At 47.1% G+C, this 22,686-nt stretch overlaps 1 pseudogene; it reads right to left on the bottom strand.

Moving 5' to 3' along the window:
* Positions 1–7,536: 7,536 nt before the first annotated feature.
* On the bottom strand, positions 7,537–18,143 carry LOC119923928 (annotated as a pseudogene).
* Between the last annotated feature and the right edge of the window lie 4,543 nt (positions 18,144–22,686).

Genomic DNA, 22,686 nt, shown 5'->3' with positions numbered 1-22,686 from the left:
GTGAATCAACTTTGTCTGATTCTTCAGCTTAGACCTTTCTCTTACCCTTCCCCTCCTCAGGCTTATGGTCTGTGGCAGAGAGGTGAGCCCCGCCTGGTCTCTAACCCAGAGCCCCATGTATAGAGCCTTTGCTGCCTCGAGGCATCCCCAGGTTACTTCTAATACAGGGCCCACCCAAAGGCAGTTTTCCCTCAGTGTTTCATCCCCTCCCTGGCTCCAAACTGCAGTCTAGGGTGAGCTTCGAATCAGTGTGGGGAGGGAGATTCAAGCTGCCTTGTTGACCCTGTGGTCCAAGGTGGCCCCGCCGTGCAGGGAGGGATCACCCAATGCCTTGATGTTTTGGGGGTGGCCCCCCACCCCAGGCTACATGGCTCTAAGATGGCAGATCGGGCCATGAGGCGGAGATGAGCAGAACACTGGAGGCGGGACTAAGAGCAATGAAAGAGACCACTGGAGAACTAGGAATGCCAACTTCATGCACAACCGCCAATAATAATAATAATAATAACGATATTTTTAAGTGCTTACTCATCATCATCATCATCATCATCATCAATCGTATTTATTGAGCGCTTACTATGTGCAGAGCACTGTACTAAGCGCTTGGGAAGTACAAATTGGCAACATATAGAGACAGTCCCTACCCAACAGTGGGCTCACAGTCTAAAAGGGGAAGACAGAGAACAAAACCAAACATACTAACAAAATAAAATGAATAGAATAGATATGTACAAGTAAAATAAATAAATAAATAAATAGAGTAATAAATATGTACAAACATATATACATATATACAGGTGCTGTGGGGAAGGGAAGGAGGTAAGAAGGTGGGGATGGAGAGGGGGACGAGGGGGAGAGGAAGGAAGGGGCTCAGTCTGGGAAGGGCTCCTTCTTGCTTACTATGTGCAAAGCACTGTTCTAAGCGTTTGGGGGATGCAAGGTGATGCGGTTGTCCCACGTGGGGCTCACAATCTTAATCCCCATTTTACAGATGAGGGAACTGAAGCTCAGAGAAGTTAAGTGACTTGCCCAAAGTCACACATCTGACAGTTGGCAGAACTGGGATTTGAACCCCTTACCTCTGACTCCAAAGCCCGTGCTCTTTTCACTGAGCCATGCTGCTTCTCTTATAATAATGACATTTATTAAGTGCTTACTATGTGCAAAGGGCTTTTCTAAGCGCTGGGGAGGTTACAAGGCGATCAGCCTGTCTCACAGGGGGCTCACAATCTTTATCTCCATTTTACAGATGAGGGAACTAAGGCACAGAGAAGTTAAGTGACTTGCCCAAAGTCACAAAGCTGACAATTGGTGGAGCCGGGATTCGAACCCATGACCTCTGACTCCAAACCCGGGCTCTTTCCATTGAGCCACGCTGCTTCTGGAAGCCCCGGAACCTTATGGACGGAACCAAGACCAATGAGGGTTCGTTCCTGTGGGAGCATCGTCGGAAGGGCCAAGGGGCGCTGCCTATGTAAACTGGAGTGGGCTTATGTAAACGAGATTTTTAAAAATCCTGCCCATATAAGTAGCCTGCACTCAATATGTAGACCGCTCAGTCTTCAGTTCTCCCTGTGTCTGGACTGGTGGTCGTGGGATGAGTTCTCCCGGGAAGGAGTGGGTTTAGAGTTGCCTGACTTGGAACAAACTGTTGTGTGTGTCTTTTCTATACTACACCTCACCGGGAGTGGTAGCTTTCTCCATTATGGGTGATCCTGAAGAGAGTATCTCTCAATGGCATAGCTCTAAGCTTCATTAACGTACACAAACTCCCCTGCCACGATAAACTCTCCTGCTTTCTATGAAAGAACCACTGGACTGGTAGTGGCACACAATCTGGTGTAGGTGACAGAAACCATGCACTGGTGGTGGCCCACAGCCTAGCAATTGTGACAGAACACCTGGTCTGTTGGTTGCCCACAGGCTCTTATAGGTGACAGAAGACCTGAAGTAGTAGTAGCTCACAGCCTGGTGAGGGTGACAGAACCACACAACTGCTCTCCTACTAACACCCAGCCTGCACACTTTGTTCCTCTTTTGCCAACCTACTCACTATGCCTCGATGTCTTCTGTCCAAATGACTTCTTGCCCATATACTGTCCGTAGCCTGGAAAACCCTCTCTACACAGTAAACCTGATCACTCTCCTGACTTTCAAAGTCTTATTAAAAAGGAATCTATTGCAAGTGGCTTTCCCTGTCTAAGCCCTCATTTCTTCTTCTCCCACTTCCTTCTGCATCACCTTTGCACTTGGATATTCACACTTTATTCACCCCTCCATCAGCCATAAAACACTTATGTATGGATGATCCTATCCACGCACCCTGATGTAATTGCCTTGGCAACCTACTCATGGGTCATATAAAGCAGATTAACCACATGGTTGGGGGTGTGGGAAGCCAAGGGGTCAAAGGAAGCAGGAGGCAAGGTATGGGAAAAAGAGTTGTGGTGTGATATTACCCGAATATTAAGAGTATGGGAGGCCCCACCCACTGTGTACCATGTGCCAGCTCATCGGGGAATCCCCAGGAATGAGGAGGCAGACGCGCTCGCACATGTTTGGGAGGCACGGCCCACCAACGCCATCCAGGGGGTACATGAGGCACTAGCTCATAGCGGGGTGGATGCCACATTTCGAGCCCTTCAGGGACCGGGGTGGGAAGGAACCCGCAGGGAGGTACGCAAATTCTTATGAGATTGCAAACATTGTACACAAAATAATTCGCATCCCTATGGTCAACACAGGACCCCTGCCCCAAGCCAGGGAAAGAGATATGTGCTCACCGTGGTGTATACTCGTACGGGAGTGGCATTCACCTATCCGGTGGCAGCAGCCATGCAAGTTGCTACTATACAAGGGCTTCATTCATTCAGTCGTATTTATTGAGCGCTTACTGTGTGCAGAGCAGGCTTCAGGTGATCATCATCATCATCATCAATTGTATTTATTGAGCGCTTACTGTGTGCAGAGCACTGTACTAAGCGCTTGGGAAGTACAAATTGGCAACATATAGAGACAGTCCCTGCCCAACAGTGGGCTCACAGTCTAAAAGGGGAAGACAGAGAACAAAACCAAACATACTAACAAAATAAAATAAATAGAATAGATATGTACAAGTAAAATAAATAAATAAATAAATAAATAGAGTAATAAATATGTACAAACATATATACATATATACAGGTGCTGTGGGGAAGGGAAGGAGGTAAGATGGGGGGATGGGGAAGGGGACGAGGAGGAGAGGAGGGACGGGGCTCAGTCTGGGAAGGTCTCCTGGAGGAGAGAGGTGATGGGGGCTGGATACGTCTTGCTGGTCTACATAGATTCTGATCGGGGACAAACTTTACAGAGCAAAAGTTCAAGGAATGTCAAGGAGTGGGCTGCACAACTTGACATTCTGTGGCCCTTACTCGGCTGGAAGGTGACACCACCACTCCGGTACTGTTGATCTGCAGAACCTACGTGTGGTGGGACACCACCCCTAAAGGACAACGGTTGCCTGCCACTGTAATCACAGCCAGAGAATACAATGGGACGTGGGAGACTGTGACGGTATTCAACACCACTGTGCAGGTGCCCTACAACATGCTGGATACTTCTTATGATTTGAATGTGAGCGTCACGATGGCAAAGAAAAATGTCATCAATGTTACCACGGAGGGCAGATAACTGATGACACGGGCACGAAAATGGCCTGGCTGCACTTCAACCCGATAACCGAGAAACCGGCCAGGTATGAGGATCAGGGAGCATTAGCAGCACCCATCACGCTGCCTGGGAGATGCCCCTCCTGGATCACCCCTCCATGGCACAAGTATGATTATTGGCTGAACGCCTCCGCCCCGGGCTGGGAAAATGCCAAAGATGGTTTCTGGAACTCGGGCACCCTCCTGCTGGTTGTCGAAGTAATACTGGACGTTATGGACAATGGATACCCAGGGACCAGGGACGCATGCCTATGGGAAGCCACCCTGGGAGGAGTTCGCCTGTTCACCCACACTCGATGGACTACCGAGGCAATCTCCCGGTCGTTGGAACCATGGTGGGTAGATACCCATCACCCGAAATGCTCCACTGCCCTGGACCAGCTCCGGCGACAATGGGCCTAGTGGGTAGGGAACTGGTCACCAACAAGGGCGCCCAGACGGTGGAAGAGAGACATCACTGGGTGGGTCGACAGCATGCTGGGAGTATGGAACCAAGCAGGCATACAAGGCCTGCGGGATGCCCGAGGCCGAGACCTCCAATATGAAAGCCAGATCCAGCAGTTAATTAGCACTGGAAAGTTGCAGGACGCTTTGGAGTGGAGAAGAATGGTACTGTCAGATGGTGCTCTGAAGACATGGGTGGACATGCTCACAGGTCGAGTTGGCCTGTTGGGCCTGAAACATCACCTGGTCGGATACCTGCATCCAGACTCAGTTAGGACTGCTACCATATCTCACCACCCTAATGGAAGAAGTAACCCAAGCACAGTGGCCCCCCAGCCTGGCTTGTCTGCATCCAGCCTCTGTCTCTTGATCGGACGTTCAGTTACTATACGGTGGGTATACCACCCATTGCTGTAAGATGACTGTACGCCACCCGGTGGGCCACCTGCCCCTGCGAGCCACGGCCCTAGTGAATTAAGGGTAGTGCAGGATGGCAAGCAGGTGGTCCCCCTGGGAGAGAGGTGGGGATGATGGAATGGGTCTAGATATCAATGGGAGCCCTTCTCCCCTTCTGGATGTACCCAAGTAAAGGGAGATTGGTTCTGCTCACAGGACCCCAGGGGTCGTGAGGGTGTACAGAACTGTTGGCCGATTTCCATCACCAGGGTGGAGGAGGGAGACTACTGGTGTTTGGGTAATGGAAATTTTGTTGAACGTATGGAGTGCATATAAACATTATCATGATCACTTTTCATTATAATGTTAGTGCTGCCTGTGATAATTTAACGCTTGTTTGTAGTAATATGCCTTTAGTATGTTTACACGTTGGTAATCATATCAGCCTCTCCGGTTGGGAGTGGCATGAACACCACACCCTCCTGTGGGTCATTCCGACTGATCTAGTGGACTCAGTAGCTTGGACGGAGCAAGTGGAGGAGGCCACGAAAGTGATTCTACAAGCCCTGGTGGACGCACAGCAAGACTAGAACCGCACCGTGCTCCACCTAACCAAAGCTGGACTGAAAATAGGAACACTGAACCAAAAGATGGTGACAGACTGTAGGTGGTTCTCATGGCTGTGGGGGTGTGGGAGGGTAGGAATGGGACATTGGACCCGTGGATCGTGCTAGGGTAAGTCGTGCTCTGCGCAGCTTTGGTGCTAGGATGCTGTTACTCACAAAGGCCCTCCACCAAGACTACTGTGGTCCCCAGCTCCAGGTTGCTCTAGGTGTACAGAGTGGGCGAAGGGGTGGAGTGTGGGAAGAGTGCCCTATCTGTGAACTCACCCCCTCCCACCGCCTGAGCAACCCACAGTGTGCCTCTCCCCCCGCCAAGACTATTAGGGTCCCCAGCTCCAGATTGCTCTAGGCGTATGGAGGGGCTGAAGGGGTGGAGTATGGGAAGAGTACCCTATCTGTGAAATCAACCCCTCCCTCCGCATGAGCAACCCACAGCAAGGACACAGAACTGCTATACTACAAGGTTGCTGAATGGGAACTATCCCAATCAGATAGACATCCAGGGAATGCGGGGAGGGCTGACCGATACGAGTGGGCTTCGTATGTAAGAGGCATTGCTGCTATTTTTAGTTGTAGGCGTTTAGACTGAGTCCTGCAGAGCCTGTCCAGCTGATTAGGACTCGGACCCCCTCCTTCGCTTGCTTGCTGCGCTACAGTTATGTGAGTACACCCAATAAAAAGGCAGAAGTGATCACTCTGTGTCGGTGCTTGGTCTTTGGCTCATCGTCATCAAATATAAAGAACCCAGAGCCGCCCTCTGGTTGGCAATCCCAGCTGACTTGGGGGGCATCTCCCCACACTCCCCTTTCCTTTGTTTTTTATTGATGTCTGTCTCCCCCTTTTGACTTGTAAGCTTACGAGCTGGGAGCATGCCTACAAGCTCTGCTCTATTGTATTCTTCAAAGTGCTTAGGACAGTGCTCTGCACCCAGTCAGGCTCAATATGTACCATTGATTGATGGATTGATCAGAGTCTAAATTCTTTGTCGGCAGTGAATGTGTCATTACCGGTCTTATGCCTCCCCTAGGCCAACCCTTAATTATGACTTCCTCCTTATCCCTAACCCATCTCAAATCAGAAGATAACCATAATCAAGACAAAACACTGTACTAAGCCCTTGAGAGAATACAATACAACATGGTTGGCAGACAACTTTCCTGCCCACAATCAAACAATAAATCAATGGTATTTATTGAGCGCTTATTGTGTGCAGAGCACTGAACTGTTTATTTGTTTTGATGTCTGTCTCCTCCCTTCTAGATTGTGAGTCTATTGTGGGCAGGGATTATCATCATCATCATCATCATCATCAATCGTATTTATTGAACGCTTACTGTGTGCAGAGCGCTTAGTAAAGCGCTTGGGAAGTACAAATTGGCAACATATAGAGGCAGTCCCTACCCAACAGTGGGCTCACAGTCTAAAAGGGGGAGACAGAGAACAAAACCAAACATACTAACAAAATAAAATAAACAGAATTTATTTTATAGGATTTTTATAGAATTTATAGGATTTATAGAATTTATAAGATTTATATAGGAATTATATAGAATTTATAGGATTTATAGAATTTATAGGATTTATAGGATTATCTCTATTAGTTGCTGAATTGTACATTCCAAGTGCTTAGTACAGTGCTCTGCACACAGTAAGCAGTCAATAAATACGATTGAATGAACTAAAGTGTCTGTGAGAATACAACGGAGTTGGTAGACATGTTCCCTGCCCACATTCAATCAATCCACAGTATTTATTGAGTGCTTACTGTGTGTAGAGCACTGTACTAAGTGCTTGGGAGAGGACAATGCAACAGAATTGGTAGATGCTTTCCCTATCCATAATGACATCTCAGTCTAGAGACCAGGATTTAAATACCAGTCAGGAACAGGTGAATAAAAACTCTAGTTCTACCAAACTAGTCAAAGCCATTGATAATAGGCAGTGTGCAACCAGGAAAAGTCTCTAACGGCAACTATCTCAGATCTTTGCAGGCCACTCATGTCTGTCTATAGTCAATCCTTGGGTAGAGAGACAACAGGGTCAGAGCGTGAAGTGAAATTTTCTATCTCTGGAGAAAAGACTCATTCATTCAATCGTATTTATTGAGTGCTCACTGTGTGCAGAGCACTGTACTAAGCGCTTCGATCAGGACCCTCCCCAGAACCATCTTCACGTCCCTGTTCCTCAGTCTGTAGATGAGGAGGTTCAGGGCGGGAGGCACCACAGAGTAGAACACAGATACCAAAACGTCCAGCCCTGAGAAGGAGTCTTAAGGTGGATGTAAGTTACCGAATGCAGCTGTGGTGAAAAACATGGTCAGGACGGCAAGGTGAGGCAGGCAGGTGGAGAGGGCTTTGTCCCGGCCCTCAGCGGCTGAACATCCTCAGCACGGCCTGGAAGATGGACGCATATAACACGATGATGGAGGCCAAGCAGAAGACACCCAGAGGCCCTGGTGACTATGATCACATCAATGACGAGGTACGCTTCAGAGCAGGAGAGTCGGACCACAGAGGTGATATCACAGAAGAACTGTCGGATCAGGAAGGACCCGCAGAAGGATAGGGAGAACGTTCCAGAGGATGACATCACTGCAAACAGCCCCCCACCGAGCCATGAGGTCACGGCCATCTTCCCACAAACCCCTTGGTCAAGCGCGTAGTACAGTGCTCTGCACACAGTAAGAGCTCACTAAATACGATTGAATGAATGAATGAATGAGGACATCATAGCGCAGTGTGAGGCAGATGGCTGCAAAGCGATCATAGGACATCACTGTGAGGAGGAACACCTCTGACCAACAAACAGAACCCCCTAGAAGACCTGGGTGGCACAGCCCAGGAAAGAAATGAATCTATGGTCGGACAGGGAGTTGTAGATGGACTGGAGAACAGTGTTGGAAACGAGGCAGAGGTCGAAGACGGACAGATCCCTGAGGAAGAAGTGCATGGGGGTGTGGAGGTGCCAGTCGAGTGGGGTGACGGCGACGATGAGGAGATTCCCAATCAGGGCCTCCAGGTAGACCAGGGAGAACAGTACAGCATGGAACAGCTGCAGCTCCCGGACCTCCGAGAATCCCAGCAAGAGGAATCCCATTACTATGGAGACGTTGGGCATTTCTGGGAGGCAGCATTGGCTTTCTGCATGGGATGAGGGAATAGCCAAAATAAGAGTCAATTGATGGGATGAGTGAAGGAATTGACTGGATACTTGCTGGTGATTCTCTGAGAGGAGACGGTTATTGAATTCAAAATAATCTTTGAGTTCCCCGTGGAGACATTGAGCATTTCTGGGGAATGATGTCGACTCTGCACAGGAAGAAGGAGAGAAGACTTCAATTTAGAGACACTGATGTTGTGGGTGAAGGAATAGGACTAAGTCAATCAATTCTATTCATTGAGTACCTACAGAGGACACAGTATTAGTACATGTGACCACTGCCTCCAAGGAGATTCCATTCTATTGGAAGCACCAAGTTTCGAACTGTGTAGAAGCAGGGTGCTAATGAGAAGAACACAGGCCTGGGAGTCAGAGGACCTGGGTTCTAATCCCAACTCTACAACTCGTCGGCTGCATAGCTACGGGAAAGTGACAATTTCTCTATGCCTCAGTTTTCTCAATAGTAAAATGAAGATTTGATACATGTTTTTCCCCCTATTTAGTCTGTGAATCCCTTGTGGGACACGAACTGTGTTCTACCAGATTGTCCTGAATCTCCCCCAGCACTTTATATTTCGGTTGTAACGTAGTAAGCACATAATAAATATCAAGAGTATTATTTTTGGTTGAGAAGAAACTAAAATGAAAAGTGGATAGGAGAGGTCAGAGAACATAGAGATATGAACATGACTCATGAAATTTTTTCGGTGGTTTTAGAGTCAACAAAGAAATGTCTTTTTACATAAATTCATGCATTCAGTGGAAAGAGAATGAGCCTGGTAGAAAGAAGGACTTGGATTCTAATCCTGTCTCTCCTCCTTGTCTGCTGTGCGGCCTGGGGCCAGTCACTTACCTTCTCTGTGCCTTGGTAACCTCATCTGAAAAATGGGGATTACAACTGTGAGCACCCTATGGGGCATGGACTATGTCCAACCTGATTAGCTTGTATCCACCCCAGTGCTTACTACAGTACCTGATACATAGTAAGCACTTAATGATACCATAAAACAAACAAATAACAACAACAAAAAAGTATACTCCAAACTGATTCCATTTGCCTACATATCTGCATTCGCACAAGTATTCACCCAAACATAAGCATACCTCATCATTCATCCAGTCCTTTCCTAAAGCATCGCTCAACCTACATCTCTCGTCTCCTCAACTTCTTCTCTCGAAAAGTTGTGTCTTTTCGCAAGCAACAAAAACTCTTAATCGGCTTGAAGTCTTTCAGCCCTATTACTGCACCTCACCACCTTTCCATTGTTCAACACGTCTACTCTGCTCTCACAGCAACTTTCTAGTTGTTACTCACGATTGACTCTTCCATTACCATCTTTGCCTGGAACTCCTTCTCTTATTCTCTCAAAATCAGAGAGTGCACAGTTCTTTCCAAATTCTGAGCTCTGCTAAAATCCCCCTCTCTTACAACCAGCTACTCTGATTCATTTCCCAGTCCTCTATATTCACTTCACCTAACTCAAGTGCGAATCAACTCATTTCAATCCTCATTTAGTGGAAAAAGTATGGGCCCAGCAGTTCTCTTCTTGACTGTGAGCTCCTTGAGGGCAGCATACACATCTACTAGCTCTGTTCTATTATACTCTCCCAAGCATAGCTTAGTGAGAGTCCGATGACTTGGGTTCTAATGCTGTCCCTTTGCTGTGTGGGACCTTGGGCAAGTTGCTTCACTTCTCTGGGGCTCAGTTTCCTCATCTGTAAAATGACATGCAATAATTGTATATTCACCTTTCCATTCTTTTTTTCTTTCCAGGAGGGGCAGGGAATGTGTCTGTTATGGTGTTATAAAGTGGATAGGGTACGGGCTTGGGAGTCAAGAGTCAGAAGGACCTCTGCCGCATGTCTACTGTGTGATCATGGGCAAGTCATTTACCTCCTCTGAGACTTAGTTACCTCATCTGAAAACGGGGGTTAAGACTGTGAGCCCCATGTGGAACAAGGAGTGTATCCAACGTGCTTAATTTATATCTACCTCAGCGCTCAGGACAGTGCTTGGGGTATATTTAAAGCTTAACAAGTACTACTATAATTATTATTACTCTCCAAACGCTTAGTGCACACAATAAGAACTCAATAAATATGATTCAAGATGAATAGATTGATAGTATATTAGACTGTGTCAACGTAGCCCAGTAGGCTGGAAAGCCATGAGGGCAGGGATTACAACCTTTTCCACTATTGGTCTTCTCGCAACATTTAGAAAGTACTCTTACAGGGAGAAATTGCAGATAGTGCCAGTGGCTGTCCAAAGCTGGCCACACTCTCTCAGCCCTGCCTGTCATTTACCCTCTGAAAGGGATTCTGGGACCCACTGAAGGACTGTCCACAGTGCTGACTGATGCTGTTCTGGAGCACCGTGTCTTGGCAGGTAGATGGCAGAGTAGTGAGGTATGAGGAGGAAGGAAGAGATGTGTGTGATGATTGGGGGCTACTGAACTGGAAAGCATCTCCTAGCACGACTGCCCATATGGGAGACGTGGCCCTGATCCGAACCCAAACGTAGGTCCCAGAATGAGTCCATCTCTTCCATCCTCATCCTCGTTCCCCCCTGCCTTTCCATCCCACTCACCCGTTGTCACCCTCACTGGGGCAGCATGGGGCTGGGGGTCGATGACCTCTGCAGGACTGGGCTGGTCCCCTCTTTCCCCTCAGACCCATGTGTTCTGTCATCCAGGAAGGAACAGAGAGGAGCCCTTGGTCCCTCTCGGCTCTCCTTCAGACCCCTAAAAGCACAGCCCTCATCCCTGTAGATAAAGCAGGAGCTCCTCTGAGGGGGATCCCTGGAGGATGGCTCAGGGCCCTGCCGAGGGACTTTGTGGCCTGAACAAACCAAGCACCCTCTGGTCATGTGGTTTGTGAGGCTCCTGGGAGGCAAGGGCCCGGTTCCTGCAGCATCAGTGATGGTGCTGGTCCTCGGGGTTCCCGTGGAAACAGTGACTTGTGCATCCCAGCTTCCCATCGGTTCCTGTTTCCAACGACAGTCTTTAGTCACTGTGAATGGTTTCACCTTTGTCTAATTCACAACTTGGGACACTCAATCTGTCGGTCAATCAGCCATTGTAACTTTCCTCTAGCCTTTGTGAAGTGCTTTCCATATATCAGGCATTATACTAAGTGCTGGAGTAGATACAACCTAATCGGATTGGACAGAGTCCCTGTTCCCTGTGGGGTGCACATCTCATTCCTCATTTTACAGATGAGGGAATTGAGGCATGGAGAAGTTAAGCGACCCTGACCAAGGTCATACAGCAGATATATGGTGGAACCGGGATAAGACCCCATGTGCACTTGAATCCAAGGCCCGCGCTCTACCCACTAGACAACACTGTTCCTTCTGACTTATCCTAACTGCAAATCCTTTGAAGTTCGGTTCTTACTAACTATATGAACTCTACTCTTGAATCAAACGTTCATCCACTTTCTCATCTTTCCCTTCTCTCCTTCCTCCTGTATGTAAGTTATTCTGTGTCTATCTCCCCCATTAGATCATAGTCTCCCGGAGAGAAGGAACAATGCAATCATATCTCTTTTCAACTCTCTTGAGAGCTTTTACAGTGCTTTGCACACAAGATGTGGTCAATAAATGTCATTGATAATAATAAGAGTAATAATTATGGTCTTTTTTAAGTGCTTCCTATGTGCCAAGCAGTGTTCTAAGTGCTGGAGTAGATACAACGTAATAAGGATTGGACACAGTCCCTGTCCCATGTGGGGCTCACAGTCTCAATCCCCATTTTACAGATGAGGTAACTGAGGCACAGAGATGTGAAGTGACTTGCCCAAGGTCACATGGCAGACAAGTAGCAGAACCGTGATTAGAAGCTACGACTTCTGACTCCCAAGCCTGTGCTATGGATGGATGGATGGAGAGAGGGAAGGACAGAAGGAGGGAGGAATAAATGAATGGTTGAAAGGTTGGATGGTTGGAAGAAAGTGATGATGGATTGATGAGAGAGGTTGGATTTGACAAGACAGATAAAGCTGCAGTTATCCTTTCTTCCCTTCTCCCATACCTCTTCCCATTTTGCAATTTTCATTCCCACCCCCAGATTCATACTAAAGAGCATATCATTATATTTTCATAGTCATTACTAATAATGATATCGTTATCGTATTTATTAAATGGTTGAGTGCCTAAAGTGTTCCACTTGCTGGAGTACAAACAAAATAATCAGTTCAGACACAATTCCTGTCCCACAGGGGTTCAGAGAGTAAGAGGAAGAGATATCCTAGGTATGTTAAGTCACTGCCTCTAGGTCACAAAGCAAGCCAGTAGCAGAGCTGGCATCAGAGTTCAAGTCTCAATCACTGTACTAAGCACTTGGAAAGGTTCAGTATAACAGAGTTGGTAGACACGTTCCCTGCCCACAGTGAGCTTACAGTCCAGAGAGATTCCCATTCCTTTAGGCCATGATAAAATTTTTTTTAAAATATGGTATTTGGTAAGCATTTGCTATGTGCCAAGCACTGTTCAAAGCACTGGGGTAGATACAAGGTAATAGGGTTGTTCCACCGGAGGTTCACGGTCTTAATCCCCATTTTAATCTCCACTGAGGTATTTGAGGCATGGAGAAGTTAAGTGGCTCAACCAAGGTCACACAGAAGACAAGTGGCAGAGCGGGGATTAGAACTACCTCAAAGCACGATTTACTGTATTTAACACTTGGGAGAGTTCACTTTAACAGAGTTGTTAAACAAATTCCGTGCCTACTGTACAGTCTAAAGGGACTCCCCTTCCTTTAGGCCACGATGCCTCTCCAAAACTGGATTGTCAGTCATACTTCAATTTTAGCCGACTCCCTCCCAAACTCTGACAATACATCTACATCCAGTATTTTCCGTGAACCCAGAAGGACAGCTAAGAATATGGCTAGGTCCAAGTGCAATTTCTTGGTTAAGCGGTGGTGTGAGATTATTTGCACAAGGAAGGAGACGTTTCGTCCCAGAGCAGAGACTGAGTAGGTGACCCTTTTAGGACTCTGCCCATGGCGGACTTCACGTCTCGGTTCCTTAGGTTGTAGATGAGATGTTCAGGGAGGGGAGCACCACCGTGTAGAACATGGGCACCAAGCAGGTCCAGTATTGAGGGGAATCTGAGGGTGGCTTCAAGTAAGCACAGAAATAAGACATGACAAAATGAGTGACGACGCCGAGGTGAGGCAGGTAGGTAAAGAAGGCTTTGGCCTGGCCCCCGGTGGCTGGCATCCTCAGCACGTCCTAGAAGATGCGCATGTATGAGATGATGATGAGAATGAAGCAGACAGCACCTAACGCTAACGCGGCAGTGACGCTCACATCGATGGCTACATGGCCCTTGGAGCAGGTGATCTTCAGCAGAGAGGGGATGTCACAGAAAAACTGCTGGAAGATGTTGGACCTGCAAAAGTACAGGGAAAAGGTCAAAGTAGATACCAAGACCCCAAACAAGCCTGTAATGAGCCACGAGGCGGCCTCCATCTTTCCACAGGCCACTCTGTTCATTACGACCTCGTAGCACAGGGGGAGTCAGATGGCGGATTAGCAGTCATAAGACATCACAGTGAAGACAAAATATTCTACAGCTGCAAAGAAAACCGCCAAGAAGACTTGTGTGACACAGCCCAGGATACAGTGGGATCTAAGGTCGGTCAGGCAGTTGTAGATGGATTTGGGGATGGTGACGGACATGTAGCAGATGTCGATGAGGGACAGGTTCCTAAGGAAGAAGTACATGGGCATATGGAAGCGCTGGTCGAGGGCGGTGATGGCAACGATGAGGAGATTCCCCTTAAGGGCCGCCAGGTAGACCAGGAGGAACAGCGTGGCATGGACCAGCTGCAGCTCCTGGATCTCCAAGAATCCCAGCAGAAGGACCTCCTTCATCTTGGAGACGTTGGGCATGTCTTGCAAGATGTCCTTGGGCGTCATATTAGGACCTGATTTCAGACAGAGATTAAAAATATTCTTGGAGAAATTCACCCGACAAGGTAATGTCCTTGTCTGGGGATGAACCTCAATCAATCCATTAATCAATCAATGGTATTTGTTGAGCACTTACTGTGTGCAGAGCACTGTACTAAGCACTTGGGATAGTCCACTACAACAGAGTTGACAGACACGTTTCCTGCCCACAATGAATTTGCTGTCTAGAAGAGGAACCTCACCTGGTCAATTTGTCCTGCCTTCTGTCTTATTTCAGGGCAAAACAGAAAGCGGAAACGTTGATGACATCCATTTTATTCTGAAACATCAGCTAAGGTTGTGTCCAGTGTTCTGCACAAAATAAGTGCTTAATATGTTCTGTGGCTTAGTGGAAAGAGCACGGGCTTGGAAGTCAGAGGTTGTGGGTTCTAATCCTGGCTCTGACATTTGTCAGTTCTGTGACCTTGGGCAAGTCACTTAACTTCTCTGTGCCTCAGTTCCCTCATCTGTAAAATGGGGATGACGACTGTGAGCCCCACGTGGGACAATCTGATTACTGTGTATCAACTCCAGCGCTTAAAACAGTGTTTGGCACATTAGTGAGCGCTCAACAAATGCCAACATCGTCATCATCATCATCACCATCATTTGGGATTATAAAAATCTAGAACGCAGGGGCTGTGTAATCACAACACTATGTGTTTAGGGAAGGCTGGTGCTGTGCAATTCACTTTGTCAGACACTACCTGCAATAGCCAATTCATCCTGAAACACAGCACACTGCATCCTTACAGGCTCCTAGTGTAGAAAGAAAGTTTGCAAATTCTCAGACGGCTTCCTAGACAAGACATGTTCCAGCAAAAACAAGGACTATGGCAAAATTGAGTCTATCAACAAGCTCTTACTCAGGATTTTTTATGGTATCTGTTAAGGGTTTACTATGTGCTGGGCACTTACTAAGCACTGCGGGGGATACAAGCAAATCGGGGTGGATACAGTCCCTGTCCCACACGGGGCTCACAATCTTAATCCCCGTTTTATGGATGAGGTAACTGAGACACAAAGAAAAGTGATTTGCCCAATGTTACACACCAGATAAGTGTCAGAATTGGGGTTAGAACTCAGGTCCTCTAGACTCCCGGGCCCATGATCTTTCCACTAAGCAACACTGCTTTTAGTTTAGCGAAATTGTGACTCTGACCCTGGTCATCCCAGTTCCCTACTGAAATTTCCCTCACCATTCCCCTGCTCCTCTCCGGAGTCACCGGGCCTGTCCTGGACTGGGGAACACCGACCTCTGCTGAAAGAGAGGCTCACTCCATCTCGTCTTTCCTGGACGCTGGTGGCAGTGACAGGAAGGTCTGGGCGAGGGGTGAGAGCTCTCAGGATCCTCCCTCCCTCTCTCGGTTCTCCAGCTGCCTGCGCTGTCTCCTCAGATGACAGCTGGGTTATTTCCAGGGGGATTCCCCTTGGAAGTACGGGCTCTGGGCTACGCTGAGACTGCTGACTGTCCGGGGATCTCAGAAGGCCAGAATCGTGGGCTGCCTCTTGTCCCGGTCCCCACAACCTAAATGACTGCCCATTCCCATGTGGTTCCCACTCTGGGACTCCTTCCTATGACAACATCAACGGACTAATGATCATTCCCTTTCTGTGATCCATTCATTGATTCATTCATTCATATGTATTGAGCGCTTACTCTAAGTATAGCAAGGGACTAAACGCTTGGAAAGTACAATTCGGCAAGATAGAGACAATCCCTACCCAACTTTGGGCTCACAGTCTAGAAGGGGGAGACAGACAACAAAACAAAACAAGTAGACAGGCGTCAATAGCAACAAAATATATAAATAGAATTATAGATAATAATAATAATAATAATAATGGCATTTGTTAAGCACTTACTATGTGCAAAACATTGTTCTAAGCGCTGGGGAGGGTACAAGGTGATCAGGTTGTCCCACGTGGGGCTCACAGTCATAATCCCCATTTTACAGATGAGATAACTGCGGCACAGAGAAGTTAAGTGACTTGCCCAAGGTCACACAGCTGACAATTGTCATATATATAGATATGTAGATATCATTAATATAATAAATAGTTTAATAATAGCGTTCTGGTTAAGCTCTGAGGTTTGGAGCTTCATCCCATGCCAGGGTGTGGGACCATCTGAAATCTGCAGCAATCCAACTTAGACATTCCCCTCTAGACTGTACTCTAAACTCATCATGGTCAGGGAATGTGGCTACCACCCTTGTTCCATTGTTATATCGTACTCTCCCAAGCGCTGAGTACCAGGTTCTTCACATAGTAAGCACTCAATAAATATGATTGATCGATTGATATGCATTGTTTTCCCCTACATCTGCATTCTCCATTCCTCCCAAGCTCACCATCTCACTGTGCCTTGTTCCCAACTCCCCCCACTCAGGAACCTACCCCACCTTCTTTCCCCCGAGTGGAATTCCCTCTCCCTTAATGTCCACCAGACCACGGGGCTTCCCATCTTCAAAACTCCTTCCTGAAACTCTATTAATTCCACGGGACCTTCCCTGTTTATTTTTTTCATAATGGTATGTGGTAAGTATTTACTATTTTCCAGGGACCGTTCTAAGCACTCAGGTACATACAGACTAGTCAGGTTTGGACACAGTCCCTGTCCCGCATGGATTTCCAGTCTTAATCTCCATTTCACAGCTGAGGTAACTGAGGCCCATAGGATTACCAGTCTTAATCTCCATTTAAAAGATGAGGTAACTGAAGCCCAGTGAAGTGAAGTGACTTGTCCAAGGTCACACAGCAGACACATGGTGGAGACAGGATTAGAACTCAGGTCCTTCCATACTCAGTCCACTAGGCCTCACTGTTTTTCTTGGCTTGCTGCTGCTGGGATCAAGATACCTGTTCTCTTTATCCAAGCGGGACTTAATTGGAGTGCAGAAGAGGCAGCTTCCGTTGGAATCTATGGAAAATCTATGTTGGAACCAGGTGATTCCTTTTTCCAGATTGTATTTATCCTCCAATCACAGTGAACAGTCAAAAACTTGCAGACGACTGGAAAGGTGAACCCTAACACCATTTGGCAGTTCACCAACAGAGGAGATTTTTCTTTCATGATGAGTTTGACACTCAGCATGATGGACTGCCGCCCATAGAGGAGGACATAGAGGGCGACCAGGGCCACCACCCTCTTGGCCGCCGTGACCTCGGGCTTCATCCCAGGGGAGGATCCGGTGCCGTGGAGGTGCTGGACCCACCGGTACAGGCAAACACCAAGTAGCCACTGGCCGCACACATGAGCCACATGAAGAACAAGTCATGGAGGGAGAACATGATGGTGATGAGCAACGTGGGTTCCGTGCTGACACTGACTTTTACGCAATATTTGAGATCCAGCACGAGTTTAGCACTGCTGCTGTTCCTGGGGCCTGTCATGTGTATTGACATACTTAAATCTATGAGCGGACTGAGGTCCCAGGGCAGGAGGCAGGAGACGACGACACCCCTGGGTAACCTGGCTTTGATCTGGGCCAACCGGCGCGGGTGGGGGGGTTCCAGGGCTGATGGTGATGGCCTGGAAGACGCTCAGGATACAGGTGGTGCAGATGGCCAGCCCCTGGACCACTTAAGAACCGTACATGAGGAATTTACATTCGACGTAACTCAGGAAATTTCTCCATCCCCAGTCTGACATTGTCTCCAGGATTCCAAGGGTGAGAAGAATCCTGGTGTTGGCCAAAGCCAGGTGGCTGAAAATCAGATCCAAGGAGCTGAACCTGTGGCTGATGGACACCGTGCAGTTATAAAACACTAGGAGGAGTACATTCACCAAGGTCCCGATGGTGATTTGAAACAGCATCACGGTCCCGAAAGACATGAAAATCCTGTCCATTCTCTTTCATTTTTCCTCAAAACCGGAAGAGGCCTCCTGCAAAGAAATATGGGATGAAGGAGAGAGGAAGGTGAGACAGGAAATCTACAGCTGAATCTGCTTTGTAATTTCTTCATTTATTATTAATACCTGTCTCCCCCTCTAGTCTGTGAGATTGTTGTGGGCAGGGAGCGTGTCTATCAACTCTGTTGTCATATACTCTCCCAAGTGCTTAGTACAGTGCTCTGCACACAGTAAGCACTCAATAAATACAACTGATGGATTGATTGATCGACTGTGGTGCAATCTCTCTGTGCTCTGCCCCTTGGAAGATGTGGAGGAGGAAAATGACCACTGGTCAGTGACATTGGATCTGCCACAACTCCCTGTGTTCAATCCCTCCAGCTAATGTCGTGTAGTTCACCTGATGACTGTGGTATTTTTTAAGCACATACCATAAGCCAAGCACTGCTGTAAGCGCTGGCGTAGATCCATATTAATCAGGTGGGGCATGGTCCCAGTCCCACATGGAGCTCACAGTCTAAGTAGGAGGGAAGATAGTAATTTAATACCCATTTTGCTGTTGAGGAATCAGACACAGAGAAGTTAAGTGACATGTCCAAGTTCGCAGAGCAACTTGGTCTAGTAGAAATAGCATGGACATGGGAGGACCTGGGTTCTAATACCTGCTGCTGTGTGACTTGAGCAAACCACTTCACTTCTCTGTGCCTCAGATCCCTCATCTGTAAAATGGGAACTAAGACCGTGAGCCCCAAGTGGTACATAGCCCTTAGTACAGTGCTCGGCACACAGTAAACACTAAATAAATACGATTGAAGCAGACTATGTCCAACCTGATTAATTTCTATCTATCCCAGCGTTTAGAACAGTGCCTAGCGCTTAACAAGTGCCATTAAAAAAAAACCCAACAAGTGCCTTTAAAAATAAATTAGGAGCAGGGGGAACTGGGCTGGGACCTCTTTACAGAGGACCCAAAACTTCCCATTAAGCCCTGCGTTCTCATCCAACCTACAGTTCCCCAACTCCTCTTGTCTCCAGGTAATCCCCACTTGGTTTTCCCACCAAAACCTCACATTTAGAACATCTAAAATCAAACTTCTGACCTTTCCTCTTAAACCCACTCTTCTGCCTATGTTTTTCATTTCTGGAGACGACAAACCATCACTCTCCCCCAGCCTTCAAAGCCTTATTAAAGGAACATCTCCTCCAAGAGGCCTTCCATGACTAAGCCCTCATTTCCTCTTCTCCCACTCCCTTCTGCCTCTCTCTGACTTGCTCCCTTAATTTATCCCCTCCCAGCCCCACAGGACTTATGTCCATATCTGTCATTTATTTTTTTATTTCCTTCTCCCCAGCCTGTACGCTTGTTGTGGGTAAGGAATATGTCTGCTATAATAATAACAACAATAATAATAATAATAATAATGGCATTTATTAAGAGTTTACTATGTGCAAAGCACTGTTCTAAGCGCTGGGGAGGTTACAAGGTGATCAGGTTGTCCCACGGGGGGCTCACAGTCTTCATCCCCATTTGACTGATGAGGTAACTGAGGCCCAGAAAAGTTGTGACTTGCCCAAAGTCACACAGCTGACAATTGACAGAGCCGGAATTTGAACCCATGACCTCTGACTCCAAAGCCCGAGCTCTTTCCAATGAGCCATGCTGCTATGCAGCTGTGTTATTCTCTCTCGGGCACTTAGTTCAGTGTCCTGCACATGGTAAGCACTCAATAAATGCGACTGATTGATTAATCGATGACACCGTCACTCTCCCTTGCCCACGAACCCTCCACTTCATTGTCAACCTTGAGTCCTCACCATTGACTTTGACTTTGCTAAACCCTGGTGGTCCTTTCTCCCCATTTCTCAGTTTCTGCCCACTCCTCTCTGCTCAAGCTGCTTGTGTCCAGTAATAGTATTTAGCAACTCCAAATAATGAAAATAAATAAGTAATAAAAGTCTCTCCTTCCAAATAGCTACTATGCTGATCCAACCACTCATCCTATCTCGCCTTGAGTACTGCATCAGGCTCTTTGCTGACCTCCTGCAGCCTCCTGTCTCTGCTCTCTTCAGTCCATAATTCACTCTGCTGCCCGGATCATTTTTCTACAAAACCCTTTAGATCATGTATCCCCACTCTTCAAAAAACGCCAGTGGTTTCCCATCCACCTCCGCATCAAACAGAAACTTCTTGCCATTGGCTTTAAAGTACTCAACCACCTTGCCCCATCCTACCATACCTTACTGATTTCCTACTACAGTCCAGCCCACAAACTTCACTTCTCTAATGCCAACCTACTCATTGTACTCTATTTCATCTATTTCACCAGCAACCCCTCACCTATGTACTGCCTCTGGCCTGGAGCTCCCTCTCCTTTCATATCCAACACACCAGCATTCTCCCCATCTTCAAAGCTTTATTAAAATCACACTTCCTCCAAGAGGCCTTCCCTGACTAAATCCTCATTTCCCCTACTCCCTCGCCGTACTGTCACCCTATATTTGGATCTGTACCCTTTAAACATTTGATATTCACCCCTAAGCACACAGGTACATATCTGTTACTTATTTTAATGTCAGTCTCTCCCTCTAGACTGTAAGCTCGTTGTGGGCAGGGAGGGTGTCTACCAACTCGTCTCCATTGTACTCTCCAAGAACTTAGTACAGTGCTTTGCACACAGTAAACACTCAATAAATATGATTGTGATTGAATAGTATAGAAGAACTGTGGCCTAGTGGATAGAACCTGGGCTTGGCAGTCAGAATGTGACTTTAGGCAAATCACTTTGCTTCTCTGGGCCTCGGTTCCCTCATGGGAAAAATGTGGATTAATCAATCAATCAATCAATCAATCAATCATATTTATTGAGCACTTACTGTGTGCAGAGCACTGTACTAAGCTCTTGGGAAGCACAAGTTGGCAACATGTAGAGACGGTCCCTACCCAACAGTGGGCTCACAGTCTAGAAGGGGGAGACAGAGAACAAAACAAAACATATTAACAAAATACAGTAAATAGAATAGATATGTACAAGCAAAATAAATAAATAAAAAGAGTAATAAATATGAAAAAATATGAGAGGGATTAAGACAGTGAGCGTTATGTAGAACAGGGATGATATCCAATGAGATTATCTTGTATCTACCCCAATGCTCAGAACAGTGCCCCACACATAGAAACTCTTAACAAATACTATTACTGTTATTATTATTATTATTATTATTATTATTATTATTATTATCATTATTATTATTATTAATACAATTCCCCTCCAACTTTCTTGCCCTCCCTCTTTCTTTCTGTTATTTACCTTTGTTACTCTGCTCCTAGCTGCCTTCACCCACAACATGGTCAGCAGGGCTGAGGTGGAGATCAGAAAGGGAGGCACAGGATAACGCGGGCTGGTGTGGGCGTGGGGGTGACCCTGTCACTTTACCAATCCTCTCAGACAATCATCACCTTGCTGACATCAGTCAATCACCACCTTGCTGACATCTGGGAGACGTTCTGAAGTCACTCTGCTGCTCTGCTGCTTAGCAACCTTAGTCAAGTCATCCTGTGCCTCCAGTTCCCTCATTTGCAAAATAGGGTTTCAATACCTGTTCTCGCTTCTACTTAGACTGAGAACCCCATGTGGGACCACAGCGCTTGGTACAGTGCTTGGCACATAGCAAGTGCTTAGCAAATACCACTATCACTATTATCTGGAGAGCAACATTTTCCCTTTTAGATATCAAGATTAAAGTGCACTTTTTCCAAAACCTCAGAGAGGTCCCTTCTTTATCCTTTGAGTCCTGGGAGAAGGAAGAAGGTGAACAGCCCTGGTCCCCATCACAGTTGGAAGTTGCTATTTTGGACCCTCCCAAGCATTTAGTACAGTGCCCTGCACACAGTAAGCACTGAATAAATGCGATCAAAGTGACAGAAAGCCTGAAGAAGCCACTGACTGAGAGATGGCTTTATCCTACTCACCCACCTCATGCTGGCTTGAAGGCCCCATGGCGGACAGACACTGATGGATTGAAGCTGAGGCAGCCATTTTCACTGCTCTTTGCCCTCGGGGACTGATTAGTGACTCTGTGTGCGTGCAAGTGTGCGTGCGTGTGTGTGTGTGTGTGTGTGTGGTGTGTGTATAGTGTGTGTGAGCATAATTATCCACCCTGTCATTTGTACCCACTCTCTCTTCTCTGATGACAATTAAACCCGGGACAAAATGAACCCAGAGTCCTCCCTGCCATTATCCACTCATCGTCAACCCACCAGAGATAACAACTGTGGTATTTGTTAACCGCTTACCATGTGCCAGGTACTGTACTAAGCACTGGGGTAGATACACACTAAACAGATTGGACACAGTCCACATCCCACATGGGGCTCACAGTGTTAATCCCCATTTCATAGATGAGGTAACAGGGACACAGAGAAGGGAAGTGAGTTGCCCGAGGTCACACAGAAGACAAGTGGTGGAGTCGGGATTAGAACCAAGGTCCTTCTGACTCCCAGCCCGGGTTCTAGCCCTAGGCCACGCTAAGAGCATGGGCT

Source organism: Tachyglossus aculeatus, unplaced genomic scaffold, assembly GCF_015852505.1.
Source record: "Tachyglossus aculeatus isolate mTacAcu1 unplaced genomic scaffold, mTacAcu1.pri scaffold_67_arrow_ctg2, whole genome shotgun sequence".
Classification (NCBI taxonomy): domain Eukaryota; kingdom Metazoa; phylum Chordata; class Mammalia; order Monotremata; family Tachyglossidae; genus Tachyglossus; species Tachyglossus aculeatus.
This window is presented reverse-complemented; position numbering and strand designations above follow the sequence as displayed.